Source organism: Palaemon carinicauda, unplaced genomic scaffold (genome assembly GCF_036898095.1).
Source record: "Palaemon carinicauda isolate YSFRI2023 unplaced genomic scaffold, ASM3689809v2 scaffold673, whole genome shotgun sequence".
Classification (NCBI taxonomy): domain Eukaryota; kingdom Metazoa; phylum Arthropoda; class Malacostraca; order Decapoda; family Palaemonidae; genus Palaemon; species Palaemon carinicauda.
Genome location: NW_027171953.1, coordinates 31,650 through 51,452, shown reverse-complemented (window position 1 = coordinate 51,452; position 19,803 = coordinate 31,650). Strand labels below are relative to the sequence as shown.

General features: G+C 39.7%; 1 long non-coding RNA gene across 2 annotated transcripts in view; it reads right to left on the bottom strand.

Moving 5' to 3' along the window:
* Positions 1-300: 300 nt before the first annotated feature.
* Positions 301-19,803, bottom strand: part of LOC137637348 (uncharacterized) — a 38,124-nt gene continuing 18,621 nt past the window's right edge. For both annotated transcript variants that reach the window (XR_011043578.1, XR_011043579.1), the window contains exons 3-6: positions 17,299-17,436; positions 12,799-12,922; positions 3,720-3,839; positions 301-1,490 (exon numbers count right to left, since the gene is read on the bottom strand). This is a non-coding gene — a long non-coding RNA (uncharacterized lncRNA). The remainder of the gene's footprint in view (positions 1,491-3,719; positions 3,840-12,798; positions 12,923-17,298; positions 17,437-19,803) is intronic.

Below are 19,803 nucleotides of genomic sequence, written 5' to 3'. Positions count from 1 at the left end.
GTGCCCAACCACAGCAGTGGCCTCTCCAAACAGCTTAAACTCGCGGTCCCGGGCGGGGATCCATCTGCCGCCATGCGAATGCTAGGCAAACACGCTACCACTGTACTAGCCAGGAAGCTATTAAGCCTATTAAAAGGAAAGAAAACAGGGAAATTTTCTAGCTGTTGGGGTAAGCATCAACGTAAGGAAGCAAACAAGATTTTGAAGTATATGTGAACATCAGGTGAAGTTTGGAAAAATAAAAAAAAAGAAAATGCTTAAAATTTACATTAATTTAGGATGGAAATAAATAAAATTAACTTATTCAATTTAAACAAAATTTATATATAAATTTGATAGTGTTGATTGAGGCATAAAACATCTGTTCAAGAAGTGTTATTAATTCAGCACAAAGGAAAATTCCCCAGTGAGAGACACTCATATTACACAATAACTGAAATCTTACATTTAATAGAAGACTGGCATGACAAAATAATTCTTACTAATGAATATTCTTCTATAAAGGTCTCAGGGCTTAACCCTTTTACCCTCAGGCTATTTGGAAATTTCCAACCCTTAACCCCCAGGGGTTTATTTTTTTCCCAGCACATTTTGCAGTATATTTTTTTCTTAATTGCTCTAACAGACTTAATTTTTGTCATAGAGAAGTCAGGTTGGTCTCATTCTCTTGGAAAATGCCTGAATTTTCTCAAAAAAATTATTAAAAATATGAAAAATAAAATTTTTATAGCATTTTTTTGCAAGGACGTACCGGTACGTCCATGGGGGTAAAGGGATGGCTTTTGTGAAACGTACCAGTACGTCCTTTGGGGGTAAAAGGGTTAATACATTCTACCTCAAGTTAAAAAACATCCATACTTGTTTTAAATACTATAAAAGAGCTGTTTAGTTAAAAGATTCTCCCTCTTCAAGTAATTATACCAATCGAGATAGTCAACAACTTCTTTAATATCCAACTTTTGAGCCCTGCTGCTTATTATACATAACCCTAAAATGCAAAAAATAGAAACCTAAAAAACATCGCTGAAAGAAATTCTTTGAATGTAAAATGTATATAATGATGGACCAGAATCCTTCAAATGCTAATTTTTGGTTCTTTCTTTAAAAATAGTTCTTCACACTTTCCATTTAAAGGTTTAAGGTTTAAAGGCTGCTCATGAATAGCAGAGACAAGGGGCAGTTTCATTGCCGTAGATGCTAACCATATATACATATGATCAGCACCCACACTAGGACCAAGGATGGCTAGGCAATGGCTGCTGATAACTCAGCAGGTAGACCTATATAGGGTCCCCCAAAGCCGCCATCCTTACCTCACAAGGATGGTGAGGTTGCAGCGATCGTAGAAACTAACGAGTTTGACCGGGACTCGAACCCCCGTCTGGCAATCAGCAGACAAGGACGTAAGCAACAGGACGGCGTCTTTATATGCAGCTCTTTCCACACGCTTCAACTTTACCGGGGCCAGATGACTTCTGCGTATTGCTTGCCTGAAATAGAAGTCTCAGAATTAGTCCTGTAGAAAAGACAATTTATGAAAGCTTTCACTGCAGAGATGACTGACGATTAATCTCACTTAGAAATTTGAAGGTTTAATATTTTTCATGAAATATTAATTTAGCTTATAATTTAAAGGTTTAAAATTTACAAAACTAATAATATATATTTGAATCTGAAAAATTCCTAATCATTCATTAAAAAGAAATCCCAAAATTGCTTTACAATTTAACCATATTCCTAAATATTCCCCTATGTCTCTCGCCAAGCTCTTCAAGTTTTCTAACACTGACAGTGTCATCTTTTCTTATTCCTGTACTGTACTGTGAAATCCAAAGGCTCTATCAACAAGAACAACCTCAAAATTAATTCATTGAAACCTAGTAAGCAGAACTATACAAAAAAAAAGGTCTGTGAGTTGTACTAGTGACAATTAAAATCATTAATAGCTAAGGTACAATCCAAGTTGGAAAAGCAGGATGCTATAAGCACAAGGGGTCCAACAGGGAAAAAAATAGCACAGTGAGGAAAGCAAACAAGGAAATCAATAAACTACAAAAGTAATGAACAATTAAATAAAATATTTCAAAAACAGTAACAATATTAAAATAGATCTTTCATATGTAAACTATAAAAACTTCAAAAAAACAGGAGGAAGAGAAATAACAGAATAGTGTGCCCAAGTGTACCCTCAAGCAATAGATCATTTATTTCAAAAGACAGCAACAGCTGATCTTCTAATGAAGGGGTAACTAACAAAGAGGCAAAAGAAAGAAAATCTTCAAGAGCAATCATCAGTACAGAATTAATATGGTGAAAATGAAGATGTTAGCTGACAGAAATAAAATCATGGTAGTTTCAAGATCTTTAATACTCTCAATTTCAGACTACTATTCGAATAAAATCATACCTTATTAACCTACAAGTGATAAGCACACTGACTTCTTACAAGACCCGGAGGCAATTGATACTTCAAAATACTAATAGCAATACTGTACATTATACAATGTAAGATTCCCCCATCAGGTCACCTCTGTCAAACTTAGAAGTGATATTGTAACAGAGTTGACAAACATCAAGACGTTTGTCCACTACAGACATATGCATTACAGTATAGGCAAAGTTTGAACTCAGATTGATTAAGTTTCCTCGGATATGCAAAACAAAGTAACTTATTAATACAATTATTACTAGCTAAGCTACAACCCTAGTTGGAAAAGGAAAATGCTATAAGCCCAAGGGCTCCAACAGGGAAAAATAGCCCAGTGAAGAAAGGAAATAAGGAAATAAATAAACGATACAAGTAGTAATGAACAACTAAGATAAAATATTTTAAAAATATTAATATTAAAAAATTTAATCAATAAACTATAAAAAGATTTATGTCATCCAATTCAACATAAAAAATTTTTTGCAAGTTTGAACTTTTGAAGTTCTACCAATTCAACTACCCGATTAGGAAGATCATTCCACAACTTGGTCATAGCTGGAATAAAACTTCTAGTTTTCTGCAAGTTTGAACTTTTGAAGTTCTACTGATTCAATTACCCGATTAGGAAGATCATTCCACAAATTGGTCACAGCTGGAATAAAACTTCTAGTATACTGTGTAGTACTGAGCCTGATGATGGAGAAGGCCTGGCTATTAGAATGAACTGCTTGACTAGTATTATGCAGTACTAGAGGTAAGTCCAGCTAACTAAACAGATCATGGATGAAATAGCACTGATACTTTCTATTAACCCTTTTACCCCCAAAGGACGTACTGGTACGTTTCACAAAAGCCACCCCTTTACCCCCATGGACGTACCGGTATGTCCTTGCAAAAAAATGCAAAAAATTTTTTTTTTCACATTTTTGATAATTTTTTGAGAAAATTCAGGCATTTTCCAAGAGAATGAGACCAACCTGACCTCTCTATGACAAAAATTAAGGCTGTTAGAGCAATTTAAAAAAAATATACTGCAAAATGTGCTGGGGAAAAAATAACCCCTTGGGGGTTAAGGGTTGGAAATTTCCAAAGAGCCTGGGGGTAAAAGGGTTAATAGGTAAGCTACAACCCTAATTTGAAAAGTAAGATGTTATCAAGGGCTGCAACAGGGGAAATAACCCAGAGAGGAAAGGAAAGAAGCTATGTACGAGAAAAGTGAAAAATAAGAATTTCTTAAAATCAATAAATGTTAAAATAATATATCATATAAAGAGAAAAAAGCCTATTTTACCTTAGTTAACACTGCTTGAAGTTCCACAATAGGCAGTGGTTGGAAGGTTCAGTGTGCCACACACCTTAATAAAACCTTCTTGTAGATTTTAGTTTTGAGTAGGATACCGAGGTCTGACATCTGAAAGTATAAGCAATCTTAGACAAAGCGAGTGGTTGAAGGAATTAAAAAAGAAAACAAAATGATATTTTAATTATAAAATAAATTTTTGAATATACTTACCCGGTGAATATATAATAGCTGCTACTCAGCGGCTCGACAGAAAACACACTCAAAAACTCGCGAGCGATCGCTATGAAGGTTGCGGGTGTGACCACCAGCGCCAACTATCGGCCAGATACCACTCTTGCATGTAAACAAACCCTTCAATTCTTCTCGTCCCGCTGCGTCTCTATTGGGGAGGAAGGGAGGGCCTTTAATTTATATATTCACCGGGTAAGTATATTCAAAAATTTATTTTATAATTAAAATATCATTTTTAAATATTTAACTTAGCCGGTGAATATATAATAGCTGATTCACACCCAAGGCGGTGGGTAGAGACCAGAGTTAATTAAGTTTACAGCGTATAAGCTGAGAGTTTTTGACAGTTATCAATATAACAAAACCAAAATATATAGGTACCTGGTAAGGAAGTTGACTTAGACGATTACTCTGCCTTGTAAGTCTATCTTCCTCACGAAGCCCAGCGATCCTCTTAGGATGCTGAAAGACTCCCAGGAGCTGAAGTATAAAGGGTTGCAACCCATACTAACAGGACCTCATCAAACCCGTAATCTGGGCGCTCTCAAGAAATGACTTTGACCACCCGCCAAATCAACAAGGATGCGAAAGGCTTCTTAGCCTTCCGTACATCCCAAAAAACAATATTAAAAAACATTTCAAGAGACAGATTAAAAAGGATATTGGAATTAGGGTAATGTAGTGGTAGAACCCTCACCCACTACTGCACTCGCTGCAACGAATGGACCCAGTGTGTAGCAGTCCTCGTAAAGAGTCTGGACATCTTTTAAGTAAAATGACGCGAACACTGACTTGCTTCTCCAAAAAGTCGCGTCCATAATACTTTGCAGAGATTTATTTTGCTTGAAGGCCACGGAGATTGCTATAACTCTAACTTCGTGCGTCTTAACCTTAAGCAAACATCGGTCTTTCTCATTCAAGTGAGAATGAGCTTCTCGTATTAAAAAATCTGATAAAATATGACAAAGCATTCTTTGACAAAGGCAATGATGGTTTCTTAACTGAGCACCATAATGCCTCAGATTTACCTCGTAATGACTTAGTACGAGCTAAATAGAACTTAAGAGCTCTAACAGGACATAATACTCTTTCCAGTTCGTTGCCTACGATCTCTGATAAGCAAGGAATATCAAAAGATTTAGGCCAAGGACGAGAAGGCAGTTCATTTTTGGCCAGGAAACCAAGTTGAAGTGAACAAGTGGCTTTTTCTGTAGAAAAAACCGATGTTCTTACTGAAGGCATGAAGTTCACTGACCCTTTTAGCCGAAGCCAAGCACACTAGGAAAAGTGTCTTGAGGGTGAGATCCTTCAGGGAGGCTGAATGTAATGGCTCAAACCTGTCTGACATGAGGAACCTTATGACCACGTCTAAGTTCCATCCAGGAGTTGCCAAACGACGTTCCTTAGAGGTCTCGAAGGACTTAAGGAGATCTTGGAGATCTTTATTGTTGGAAAGATCTAAGCCTCTATGTCGAAAGACCGAAGCCAACATGCTCCTGTAGCCCTTAATCGTGGGAGCTGAAAGGGAGCGAACCTTTCTCAGATGTAAAAGAAAATCTGCGATTTGGGCTACAGAGGTACTGGACGAGGACACAGATGCTGACTTGCACCAGTCTCAAAAGACTTCCCACTTCGACTGGTATACTCTAATGGTAGAAGCTCTCCTCGCTCTTGCAATCGCACTGGCTGCCTCCTTCGAAAAGCCTCGAGTTCTTGAGAGTCTTTCGATAGCCTGAAGGAAGTCAGACGAAGAGCGGGGAGGCTTTGATGGACATTCTTTACGTGGGGCTGACGTAACAGATCTACTCTTAGAGGAAGACTTCTTGGAAAGTCTACCAGCCATTGAAGTACCTCGGTGAACCACTCTCTCGCGGGCCAGAGGGTAGCAACCAACGTCAACCTTGTCCCTTCGTGAGAGGCGAACTTCTGCAGTACCTTGTTGACTATCTTGAATGGAGGGAATGCATATAAGTCCAGAAGAGACCAATCCAGTAGAAACGCGTCTATGTGGATTGCTTCTGTATCTAGGACTGGAGAGCAATAGATTGGTAACCTTTTGGTCAACGAGGAGGCAAAGAGGTCTATGGTGGGTTGACCCCAAGTAGCCCAAAGACTCTTGCCCACGTCCTTGTGGAGGGTCCATTCCGTGGGTATCACCTGACCCCTCCGACTGAGACAGTCTGCCAAGACGTTCAAGTCCCCCTGGATGAATCTCGTCAACAGGGAGATGCCTCGATTTCTTGACCATAAGAGAAGGTCCCTTGCGATCTCGAGCAGCGTGAAGGAGTGCCTCCTTGCTTGGAGATGTACGCCAAAGTTGTGGTGTTGTCTGAGTTGACCTCTACCACTTAGTTTCGAAGAAGCTTTCGAATATCATCAAGGCCAAGTGGACTGCTAATAGCTCCTTGTCGTTGATGTGCATGCTCTTCTGACTTAAGGTCCACAGACCCGAGCATTCCCGACCGTCCAGGGTCGCACCCCAACCCAAATCTGACGCGTCTGAGGACAACACGTGGTTTGGGTTCTTGACAGCTAGGGATAGTCCCTCTCTCAGACTGATATTGCTGTCCCACCATTTCAGGCATGCCTTTACTGGTTCGGAGACTGGGAATGATACCGTCTCTAACGTCTTGTCCTAGTTCCAGTGAGAGGCTAGATGGAACCGGAGAGGCAGAAGGTGTAGTCTCCCTAGTGAGACAAACTGCTCCAGGGATGAGAGAGTCCCTACGAGACTGTTCCAACTCCTGACTGAACAAACGTTTTCTTTTCAGCATTAGTTGGACTTCGAGCAGGGCTTGACTGCGAATCTCCATCCCCAAATATAGAATAATCTGGGATGGGATCAGTTGGGACTTTTAGGTTGACCAAAAGTCCCAACTCCCTGGCCAGACTCAACGTCCAATGTAGATCCTGCAGACAGCGAAGACTGGACGATGCTCTGAGAAGCCAGTCGCCCAAGTACAGGGAGGCTCGGATCCCCGATAGATGGAGGGATTTTGCCACATTCCTCATGAGCCTCGTAAACACGAGAGGCGCAGGACTGAGGCCAAAGCACAGGGCTCGAAACTGGTACCCCACATTCCTGTAAACAAACCTCAGAAACGGTTGGGAATCCGGGTGTATAGGAATGTGGAAGTATGCCTCCTGAAGGTCGAGAGAGACCATCCAGTCGCCTTCCATAAATGCTGTCAAGACAGCCTGGTAGACTTCCTCGTGAAGTTTGTCTTGACAATGAACACATTGAGCGCACTTGCCTCTTACGTACTCCTGCAGTGAACATGGCTGCCAGATCATTGGAGCCATCCCTGAGGGACTTGTTCCTGCAGAGAATGTGGCTGTCAGATCATTTGAGCCATCCCTGAAAGCCTTGTTTATGCATGACATAATTGTACAGCAAAACTTCAAACGCTCGAAAATAGCTCTGAAGTCGACCTGTAAAATCTTGGAGCGTCTCATGGCCAGGCGCCAGGGAGAGTCTATGAGGTTTGAGAAGTCTATCTGGGCAGAGGCAGGAACTCCCAAGCCGAGAACTTCTCTCGTGTCATATCAGACTCTCGCTCTATAAGCCAGCTTAAAAGTAGGGAAAGCAAAGGCTGTCTCCCCCAAACTCCTCCTGGTGATAAACCAGTCGCCTAGCAAACGTAAAGCTCTCTTAGAAGAGCGAGAGAGCACTAGCTTATAAAACAACGGCTTCGAAGTAGCTAGGCCTAGTGTAAGCTCTGACGTTTAGGCGAACGAGGAGCAGCAGTTACAAAAAGATCCGGACAAAGATCCTTAAAAATCAGCATGATTTATTTAAAGTCCATAGAGGGCTAAGCAGCTTTAGGCTCCTCTCCGTCTGACAGAGTCCTCAAGGGAATATCAGTAGGAGGGGGAACAGCAACTTCCTCATCTGAAGGAACCTTGTCCGACAATAGCCGAGTCTCAAGCAAGGGAGAGACCTACCGTGGTGGCAATGCTTTACAAGCAGAGTCCACACGCACTGGTGCATTAGTAGCGGACCAGGACGCAACATCATGTAACTGCTTGACAGTCTGTGAACTGTCAACAACAACAGGTGCGTGAGAACGCACAGCGTCCACTCGAGACTGCTTTGACCGCCTAGTCTGAGCAGTCAAAACAACTCTAGAATGCGGAGGTTGACGCTCAGCGTCAAAACAAGTCAACTCCGATTGTTGGTGAACGTCCTGAACGTCAACAGGAGCATCAGCAAGTGGCCTAACGTCCAAATGTGGCTGAAAATCCACACGAGACTGCATCATGTGGTTCTAAACAACCTGACTGACGTGACTTGGCTACGCCAACGTCAACAGGACGCACAAAGGAACGTTAAGGTGGCTGAAGGCCAGGATCTCGATGAGATAAACGGCTAGGCTCAACGGACTTATCGGCAGAATAGTCTTCCATAAGGGAGGCAAGCTTATTCTGCATGTCTTGCCGTACAACCCATTTAGGATCAACGGGAATGGTTGCGGTAAGAGACGAGGGTAACGTCTGTGACTGCAAAACCTTGCCTACAAAAAGACTCTCGGAGTCTATGTTATGCTTTTGTTTAGGCGGCGAGCAGTCTTCCGATGACTGCATAGGGTCAGAGCTGTCCTAATAGTTAAAACCAGGATGCTGGACCTGTCCTGAAAGGACTGACTTTCGCTTAAAGGGCCTCGAAACCTTGTTCCACGGTTTCTTATGCGAAAAGCCTTCGGATGACGAGGAGAAAATCGTCTCTCTCCCCTTATGGTAGGGGTGATCTTGGTAAGATACACCTGATACCATAGAGGGAACGTCTGTTCGCTGATCAAGGCCTCTCGAACCCATAAGTCGTACGACATTACTTCTCCCCTGGGCTTGGGAGCTTGCAAGAGGTCCCGGACTAGGCGAACGACAGGCACGAACAGACGAACCCTCGGTCGCAACACTGATAACACTTTGCGCAATATCACTACGATTTTCTGTTTTGCACTTATTTCACTGAAATCGATTTTTTTAACAATTCACATTAGGTATGAATAAAACTGATTTCTACCTGAAGCACGCAATTCTACCCTCTATCAAAAGGTTATAATTGCGAAATCAGTCGTATAATGTAAGCACATTAATACCAGCAAAAAAACAGTAAACATATTTTAAGATAAAAAGATCAGTGGCTGGGGAAGAGACTAAACACTAGTTCATTCAAAACTACGTTTTCAATCTCTCACCGTACAGTGCCTTGGGACGAGAATAAAAAACTAAAAACGTTTTATCCTTTCTCCCCGTACAGAGACTAGGGACGAGAGTAACTCGAGAACAACGTTACTCGCTTGGGACGAGATAAAGATCGGAACGTTCTCTCTCCTCTCTCTCCCTCCGTCTGTATCTCTCTCTCTCTCTCTTGATTTCGCACCGAAGAGAAGAGCCCACTTACGTTTCGTCAAAAAACAGGTTATTTGACCAAAGGAAAAAACTGAAAGGTTTTTCAATTAAAAAGTTCCTTTAAAATAGAATTTAAAACATTTAAGCTTTGAAAGAAGAATGAACAAAACGTCAGAATCGATTTACTCTTTCTGCAAAGTGAAACCGTGATACTCTCTCTCTATCGTAACGATAGAGCGCAAACTGCGTAGCATAAGTAAACTAAACGTTAGTTCATCTTTGAAACAGTACGAGGACTATTCAAAGAAAATCTTTCATAAAATATCTACTAAAAAATATTCATTTAATAAGTTTTAAATCATTAGCTCTGTAAAAGTTATTTACGATTGAAAGGGCTCAACGTTGTTTAACTTCGGTTTCCAAGTTAGGACCGCCTACTCTCAGGAAAGGTCGCATATAAACAAATCATTAAAATTTATCTTGATGTTTATTATAAATGGAAAGCTAATCGAAGAGGCCTAATAAAGGCGGGTGAGATATAAAATATATAGAGGAAAATCTATAATTAATTTATAACGTGATAAGATAATTGCTAAAAGCCTAAACACACTTCCGTACTAAGGGAAGGGTCGGCCATTTAAAAGTCAAGGAAAGTCCAAAAAACAATCCAAAGTCATCAAAAATTAAATCTATCCAAAAACGAGTTCAAGATTTAAGTTGAAGATAAAACACCTGTACTGCGAAAGCTCAAACCAAAATGAAGTACTTCACCAAATATGTTGAGAAAACTCCAGGTTCTACAGCGAGTAATGATACGTCTTGTCGTCAAGGTCGACAGAGAAGAATTGAAGTGTTTGTTTACATGCAAGAGTGGTATCTGGCCGATAGTTGGCGCTGGTGGTCACACCCGCAACCTTCATAGCGATCGCTCGCGAGTTTTTGAGTGTGTTTTCTGTCGAGCCGCTGAGTAGCAGCTATTATATATTCACCGGCGAAGTTAAATATTTAAAACTGAATATTAAAATCGCTTCAACCAATTTAACATCATTAATGAAATACTACCACAAGAGGTAGTGGCACCCTAGCAGTACCAGCTGAACTCGGTTGAGTCCCTTGTTAGGCTGGGAGGAACGTAGAGAGTAGAGGTCCCCTTTTTTGTTTCATTTGTTGATGTCGGCTAACCCCCAAAATTGGGGGAAGTGGCTTGGTATATGTATGTATGTATCACAAGAGGTAGTTTTTTTAGCAAGTGTCAAAGTAGTCCTTTCTCTCCTGTTTTGATTAAAATTCTAAAACTTTATTAGGAAATCTTATCTAAAAGTACTTAGCAAAGTTTTCTCAATACCTACTCTTTGCTTTCTGTTCAGAATTGATCCAAACTACCAAGATATCAAACTATAATTATCTTTATAATCTACTGTAGTTTACATTTATAAAGAAAACTTCTCAGAGTAATTCTAAAAGCAAATAAAACTAGCACTCTGGAAATAACCAATTCACTGAATTATGTCTAAAAAGTCTGAGCAGCAGAACTACCAAGTATAGAATATCTATTGATTAAATTATTGATATTTAGTTTAATATAAAAAATAGCAACAGGCAGAAATTAAACAATTTTGTCATCCATGGAGGTCCAGAAATAGTAAATATATTGACTAGGAGACATTAATGAAAATTTAAAAAATATATTAACACAATCAAATATTTTTGCAGGCACATTTCAAATTCATTCTTGGTGAAGGAAAATCTTATCAACGAACTATAGTCAATTTCTTTTAGCGAGGCAGATTTGCACCGACTCGCAGAGGTGCCCTTTTAGCTCGATAAAGTTTCCTGATCGCTGATTGGTTGGACGAGATAATTCTAACCAATCAGCGACCAGGAAACTTTTCCGAGCCAAGAGGGCACCGCTGCGAGTCGGTGAATATCTGCCTCGCTAAAAGAAATGGACAATAGGACAACTGTAATCTCACTCCTCTCTTACTGAACCCTATTATTATTATTATTACTTGCTAAGCTACAACCCTAGTTGGATAAGCAAGATGTTAACTTATAAGCCCAAGGGCTCCGATAGGGAAAACAGCCCAGTGCAGAAAAGAAAGAAGGAAATAAATAAACTACAAGAGTAATAATTAACAATTAAAATAAGATATCTTAAGAACAGTATCAACATCAAAATAAATCTTTCATATATAAACTATGAAAACTATAAAAAAAAAGGGGGGGAAGAGAAATAAGACAGAATAGTGTGCCCAAGTGTACCCTTAAGCAAGAGAACTCTAACCTAGGATAGTGGAAGGCCTTGGTACAGAGGCTATGGCACTACTCAAGACTAGAGAACATTGGTTTTATCTTGGAGTGTCCTTCTAAAAGAGCAGCTTACCACGGCTAAAGAGTCTCTTCTATCCTTATCAAGAGGAAAGTAGCCACTGAACAATTGCAGTATAATAGTTAACCCATTGAGCAAAGAAGAATAATTATAAAAATTTCTATAAATCCTAAAGGATTAATTACTAGTTCTAATTATTACCAAGATTGAATTTAAAATAAAAAACTTTCCAGATTAAAAATTATGAAAATTAGCTACTGAAGAACAGTGACTTTCAGAAGGTCCTCAAAGACATCTGGTGATACAAACAAACCCAAAATACATACATACATATACCAAGGCACTTCCCCCAATTTTGGGGGGTAGCCGACATCAACAAATGAAACAAAAACAAAAAAGGGGACCTCTACTCTCTACGTTCCTCCCAGCCTGACAAGGGACTCAACCGAGTTCAGCTGGTACTGCTAGGGTGCCACAGCCCACCCTCCCCCGTTATCTGCCTAGACATTATAATACACTGCCAACTGAAATGAAGGACCTAAAGGGAGCAATTGAATTTAAGAAGAAACTAAAGACATTACTTTTCACAAGATCATATGATTTGGAAGATGCCACAATCAAAGAATTGTTTAAGTTATAATGAAAATGTTACGTTAGATGATTGATATGGACCCGCCCGAGAAGTAGTTCACTCGACTTCAGTGGAGTGTTGGATTTAAACCCAAAATAAGTAAACACGTAAGATGAAGCTTCATAATGCTGCTGCTACCTCCGCGGTCATCTAAGGCACCGGAGGAAGCAGCAGGGCCTACCGGAACAGCGTCACAATCGCTCGCCATTCATTCCTATTTCTAGCACGCTCTCTTGCCTCTCTCACATCTATCCTCAAAACCAAAATGAAATCATAAAATCTCAGTTATTGCATCAAAACCTCATAATGAAGTACAGTAATCAAACAATATGTAATTCAATACAGTAAGCAAGACGACATGTGACTATTTGATGACCTTTGCTTCTGAAAATAGTAGGCACGCAAGTTAAATGACGCTTACCCTAGGCCCAAGTTTAAAAATATGACTCACATACAGTTTTTAGGAACCTATTAAGTCTTAAGTCAAGGACTTAGTGTAAAAACGGCTGTTGGTGAGAACTTACCTATACAGGGTCAGTGGCAGTAGTGAGAAATACACTTCTTGAGCTCTGTCCTTGTTGTTCGCTGCAACAGTCGTCATAGACCTCTAACTTGCGGTGTACTATTGTTCTTCCCTTACACACCATCCTGTAATACAATAGAAAAGGAATTAAGCTATCCAAGCATTATCATTTTTATCTGGTTATTATTATTATTATTATTATTATTATCAGCTACCACCCAAAATTGGGGGAAGTGCCTTGGTATATGTATGTATGTATTATTATTATTATTATTATTATTATTATTATTACTATTTAAGCTATAAACCTAGTTGGAGAAATCTATTGACATCATGTAGAATCCTGTTAAGAAGATGGTTGGAAAAGAGGAGCGACTGACGGCGAAATCTAAGACTGACCTCTCCCATGGCCGTCTTTCCGAGACAACCTTATTCCGCACATTGGTTGTGTGAACCATCCCCTTGCTATCCACAAGGGAGCGGATATTCCAATCTTCTGGTCTCCAAAGACACATGACCCTGGACAAGTTTGTGAAAGAAATGATGGGGGTGTTTTGGAGCCAGTGTGGTCATGCGGGCCAGTACTTCCCCCGGACCTGATAGATACAGTTGAGAAAACTACAGATATGGAACAGTGTCATGAGAACATTGATGAAGAACAGTATAGCCAGGATGGTGATTATGAAGAACATTGCAACAATTATGATTATATCAAAGTATGAACAGTTTTGGGAGTCATCATGAAGCTTCAATTATAATCAGTTGTGAGTCTGTGCATTATATTAACCCTTTAACCCACAAGCTCTTTGGAAATTTCCAACCCTTAACCCCTAAGGGGTTATTTTTTCCCCAGCACATTTTGCAATATATTTCTTTTAAATTGCTCTAACAGCCTTAATTTTTGTCATAGAGAGGTCAGCTTGGTCTCATTCTCTTGGAAAATGCCTGAATTTTCTCAAAAAATTATCAAAAATATGAAAAAAAAAAAAATTATATAGCATTTTTCTGCAAGGACGTAGCGGTACGTCCATGGGGGTAAAGGGACGAGTTTTGTGAAACGTACCAGTACGTCCTTTGGGGGTAAAAGGGTTAACTTGTATCACTGGGATCTGCATGTAATATATATTCAAATCAATTAGTTATTGGAATGATTGGAAGATAAAGAACCAAAGGAATGTTACAGCACCTTATTCCAGGAATCTTTGGAATATGTCAAGTCTTTTTATCATTACAAAAATACTTTTTTGGCATCTGCCAAAGACTGTCCTCTTTTCTTATGAGCCCAAAAAGCAGTTTGTCTTGGATTGTAATTCATTCGACCAATACTTTCAGATTTTAAAATAATGAATCTGCATCTCCTGTCAAATCTAAGAGAAGCTGAAAGAAAATATGCAACTCGCTGCCTTCGTTTTCAAAAATATAATTCAGTGGAAGACTTGAAGCAGCATTAACTAAGGTAAAGTATTAACCCTTCTACCCCCAAAGGACGTACTGGTACGTTTCACAAAACTCATCCCTTAACCCCCATGGACGTACCGGTACGTCCTTGCAAAAAAATGCTATAAAAATTTTTTTTTCATATTTTTGATATTTTTTTGAAAAAATTCAGGCATTTTCCAAGAGATTGAGACCAACATGACCTCCCTATGACAAAAATTAAGGCTGTAAGAGCAATTTAAAAAAAATATACTGCAAAATGTACTGGGGAAAAAATAACCCCTTGGGGGTTAAGGATTGGAAATTTCCAAAGAGCCTGGGGGTAAAAGGGTTAACTAAGGTAAAGTATTAAAAATACTGGAGGTTTTCAAAGACAGTAAGACCTCTATTTTTTTTTTTTTTCTATTTTTCTTAGGATGCAAAAGTTATGGGTAGGGACAATAGAAAGGACCTTTTCATATAGAAAGAAATTAATCACAAGTGCAAATTAGGAATCATTGGAAAGGTTATTGCCTGTACAATCAGAAGAACTCTTTAATTATTCAACTATGGTATCGACGACATCGATTCAGAGGCCCAAGGGTAAAAAATTACCCAATTTTTCATTATCTGACCTGTACCTCTATAACTACCCCTGTTAGTTTCAAGTTTACAGGGAAGAAACTGTACATATATGGGCTGTTTTTGAAACTACAGGTACCATGAATCATCAAACGTGTATATTAGCTGTAAATATACAGTATATGAAAATATTGGAAAAGACATTTTTTGAATGAGTTTATTGAGAAATTGCAATTTGACACATCTTGTATCTACGCCAAGAGGACAGTCATTTTTATATGCCAAACAAGTATTCCTTCTTTCTTGTTTTGATTTTAATTATACAAATGTTATTCTAAAAGTCATGTTTCATCTAAAATATTTTACAAAGGCTGACTCAATTCAAATTATCTCCTTTCTATTCAAAATTTATCACTGATAACTTCAACCGAAACAAATTCATTCATAATTACTATAAAAATCTTTTCTGGGTCGACCCGTGTCGCCCGGTGAAAAGGTCCTTCTTGTCACTTTTCTGATATAAATACTTCCAAATATACTAGAGAAAGTTAAAGCATGGAATGCAGAGGTTACTACCCTCGCGCGAGCACCCCTAAGGGCGTCGTGTATAAAGATAGGGCGTGTGAAAACCACTATTCACAGGTCGTCTTCCATTTAGAGAATTCCTTCGTCAAAACATGGGTGAGCCGATACAGCGGCTCGAATTATTCCAGCCTGAACCACCCCACCGACGCCCGACACCCAGTGCCATCTTACATCCTTCTTTTGGACTCGTGTCGTGACACTACCAGTTTCTTTTGTGTGTGCCTTTTTCGGTGATTTTAGGATTACTTCGCCATGGCTGAAGCTCTCCTTCCTGCTGCACCAATGTTAAGTACCATAGTTTGTTTTGGCATTATTCATTGCCCGGGCTTGTACGCCGTATTTGCGTTTTGCGTGTGTTTTAGTGCGCTCGGCTAGCTGCCTTTACCGCGTCTTCTACGGGTTCCTACCTCACGCTTTGTTTACATGCCTTCGGGTATTTTATGTCATGCTAGGTTCTTTTATTAATCTTATGTTAGATTGATTTGGTCTTTGGCCCTAGTTTTAGAACCTATTTTACTAATTAAATACTTAATGAGTCGCTTCCGAGTCCGTGTTGTTGCGTTAGCGAAGAATAGCGTTCGGCGTTTTATTACAGTTTAGTTCCCTACCCTAAGTAGGCATTCCTGACTTGAAACGAAGTTTCGCTTCGTGCTCCCCATTCAGTTTTGGGTTTACACGTCTTTCTATTTAGAATACCGTTTGAAAGGGAGTGTTTATTTACTTCCCTTTTCGTCTATTCTTCGCTAACTTTAACCTTAGTTCTATGTACTGTACTACTACGGACAGATATGTTTTACATGTGTTTTTTGTTTTTAAGGTTCGTGTTTGCATTTCTAGATCGAGCTTAGTAACCCTTCGAGTGAGAGAGGCTGGAGTTTTCCCCCGCTTTTCAGTTTTACATTACTGTTTTGGAATATTTTCCTCACAAGGGCTGGCTTCTCCCACTCTCTCATCTCGTTTCGGGATTATTACATATATCATTTACTTCGGTAGATTACTTTGCTTTTTCTAGTAGGCTAGTGTTTAATTATTTTACTATTAAGGCCCTGTCGTGTTAGAGTCTGCCCCTATTTTAGGTTAGTTTTCTTTATGGCCTGCTCTCGAGCCGCCAACCAAGTTCCCCCTCCCCCTCACGGTCCCACCCTGCCTCTCCCGCTCCGGCCTGGGGAAATTGTGTCTGGACTTTGCCCATTACTTTTACTCCGGAGCTCCGCCATGGTCCTCCGCTAATCTTTACATTTAAATAAAAATTCTCCAGCAGAGTAAGTCTTTAAGTACAAAAGAAAACGGCAGCAAGTAAATTGCCAACTCACTCTGGATTATGTATAAACATTTTAAGGAGGATGAACTACCAAACAAAATATCTATTAATGAACACAAATAAAAAGCTTGACAAATATGACACTTTTAATGTTGTTCTTCCACTACTGACCATTCTTTAACAACAATAAAAATGACAGATTTGAAAGTAATTTGTATTTTTCTTAACACAAACCTTGAGCTCTTTATATAAATTTGGCCTGCCATCACCTATCCCCCACTATGTCCTGTTTACAATCAAAAGTGATGAGACAACACTGGTGTGTCTGTATGCGTGTGTATGTGTGTCTGTGTGTGAGCGGGGTAGCCGGCTACCTCCCCTACCCGCCGCTAAGTAGTAGTGGGGTAGTTACACCTTGCTTAAAGTCTTATGGCTAGTCTTCCAGTTTCGCTGGAAGTATATCCCTAATAACAGAGCGGAAGGGTTTGCATTTAGCGTCGGAACAAAGATGATTTGATCCTACCCTCAACACAATAGCCTATACAGTACAGTCACTTAAAGTAACCTATAAGGTTACTTGTTTTCCTAGCCAATAGCACACTTCAATTTGTGAAAAGAAAACACTTTCCAGATAATCAAAAACTAAAAGCAACTTACTTTTAAAGGATTTCCATCCAGTACAAACAGATGCAATGTTTTATGAGTTTCAAAGGGAACTTTAAAGATGTGGCTATTTCCATCGCATCGGCGTCATGATTAAAAGCCACTTTCATCTTGGGGTGACAGCAACCTTACCTGGAATATTGCTCAATTAAAATAAATCAATATAAAAACAGCCCTTTTCCTAATAGTGTCACTTGAAAAATTCTAAAATTTGATCTAAATTCAGAGAAATTCATTGCTAGGCACCAAGACTTCATTCCAAAGTTACATAGTACATAAAATATATAAATAATTCCATTATGTTATAAACTAAGCATTAGGTTTATCATGCTGTTATCCATTTACAAAATATTTGTACGACCTTAGTGAGTATTCTTAACAAAACCAACATAGCTTCAGTCGTGATAGAGCTACACGCTTCAACCTATACACAGTACTGAACAGCTTTGAGATACAAACACAGTTGTCAAAACATAACTTATGTTTTTGTTTATCACACTTCTGTACTTATATTTTCTCATTATGCTATGTATAATACCATTATACCATTATCAGAGATAAGTATGTACTGTATTTTTTAATTTCATGAATAGAACTGTTTTTTTGTAATTCATCATCATAACTGCTTGTTGCACACCTCGTCACAAGGTCACATATATCAGCATAACATGTCAAATTTGAAAGTACTTTGTATTTTTCCTAACGACACAAACCTTTAGCTATTTACACATGGATATTACTTTATGCGAAGCTGAAAGAAAACGGATTTTGATGTAGGAAAAATCTATTTCTAGGTGAGATAGCCATGTTGTCCTGATGGAAGGTCCTTCAGACAGCTTCCTTACTGTATAATATTTCTGCGAGTGATATTACAAGAGAATTACCGTCAGGTATCACGGGGTTCTAACCCCCGGAACGACTATCCTAAGATATCGTGTATAATCAGGGACGTATCCTAAGATAACCATAGATATCTGCAAACCTAACAGACTTAACCCAGTCTAGGAATCTAAGGAGAAGGATAAGTGAGGAGACTTTTAACAAGGGTTATGCACCCATCCGCTAATTAGCGGGGTGGGGGTAGTAGCTACCCAGCTCACTCACACACCTAGGCTGTTAACCTACTTTGCTGGGAGGTAGGACTTCAAGAGGGACAGGTACTGGCGGGCCAATTTATATAAATAGTTAAAGGTTTGTGTCTCTAGGAAAAATGGAGTTTTTATGATAAAACAAAGTTTTATGAATACTTACCTGGCAGTTATATATACATAGCTAATTATCTCTATTTCGGCAGAATTTTTTCTAAAACTAGGCAACCGCCTTGTGGTGGTTGGGTGGTAACACCCGTTAAAGGGTGGTAGGAGGAATCATTCCCGTTTTCTGTTCTTCAGTTCATCTATGCCCGACCTGTCTCCTGAGGGGAGGTGGGTGGGCCTTCGAATGTATATATAACTGCCAGGTAAGTATTCATAAAACTTTGTTTTATCATAAAAACTCCATTTTTACGAATAGAACTTACCTGGCAGTTATATATACATAGCTGATTAACACACTTGGAGGAGGGTGATAGACAGTAACATCGTTGGGGAAACAACCAAAAAAGTTGTAGGATAAATAAACACCTTGATTCCTTACCTGCTAAGGTAGCTGACTTCAAAGGTTCCTGCCTCTTGAGTCGCTTTCCCTTAGGAGTGTCAGCCAGGATGTGACCTGCAGTGCTGAAAACACTCAATCGAGTCTGTCAACGGGGTGAGACCAACAATCTGACTAGACTTCAGGACTACCTATTCCCCAAAATAAAAAACCGCAACTTTACCAAACCAACCACCTAACATTTGCAAAGTAGATAAAAATGATCTAACTAGACTGAGGTGACTGTACACAAGTCGAAGTCCTCAGACAACCAATAAAAAATACACCAACCTATGCACAAGTAAACAAAACTAAGGTTGAGGGGAGGTAGTAACTCCTTTGCCTAATACAGAAGCCGTAGCTACGTATGGTCCCAAGGTACTGTATAACATTTCTCATAATCCACCCTCACCTCTCTGAGGTAATGAGAGGCGAACACAGAGTTGCTCCTCCAGAATGTCGCATCCATAATTTGACGGAGCGACATGTTCTTGCGGTAAGCAAGCGAGGTCGCAATGGCCCTCACTTCGTGGGCTTGCACTTTTAAAAGTCCGAAGTGTTCCTCCTCACACAAGAGATGCGCTTCTCTTATCACTTCCCTCAGGAAAAAGGATAAAGCGTTCTTGGAAAGGGGCTTTTGAGGATCTTTCACAGAACACCACAGGGAGCTAGAAGAGCCTCTCACACTTTTTGTGCGAGACAAGTAGGTCTTGAGGGCTCGTACTGGACAGAGCAGCCTCTCTTGCTCTTGACCCACTAGGTTGGTCAAGTTAGGAACCTCAAAGGTCCTCGGCCAGGGCTTAGAAGGGTTCTCGTTCTTAGCGAGAAAGGCTAATCTCAAGGCACAAACTGCCCCATTCAGATTGA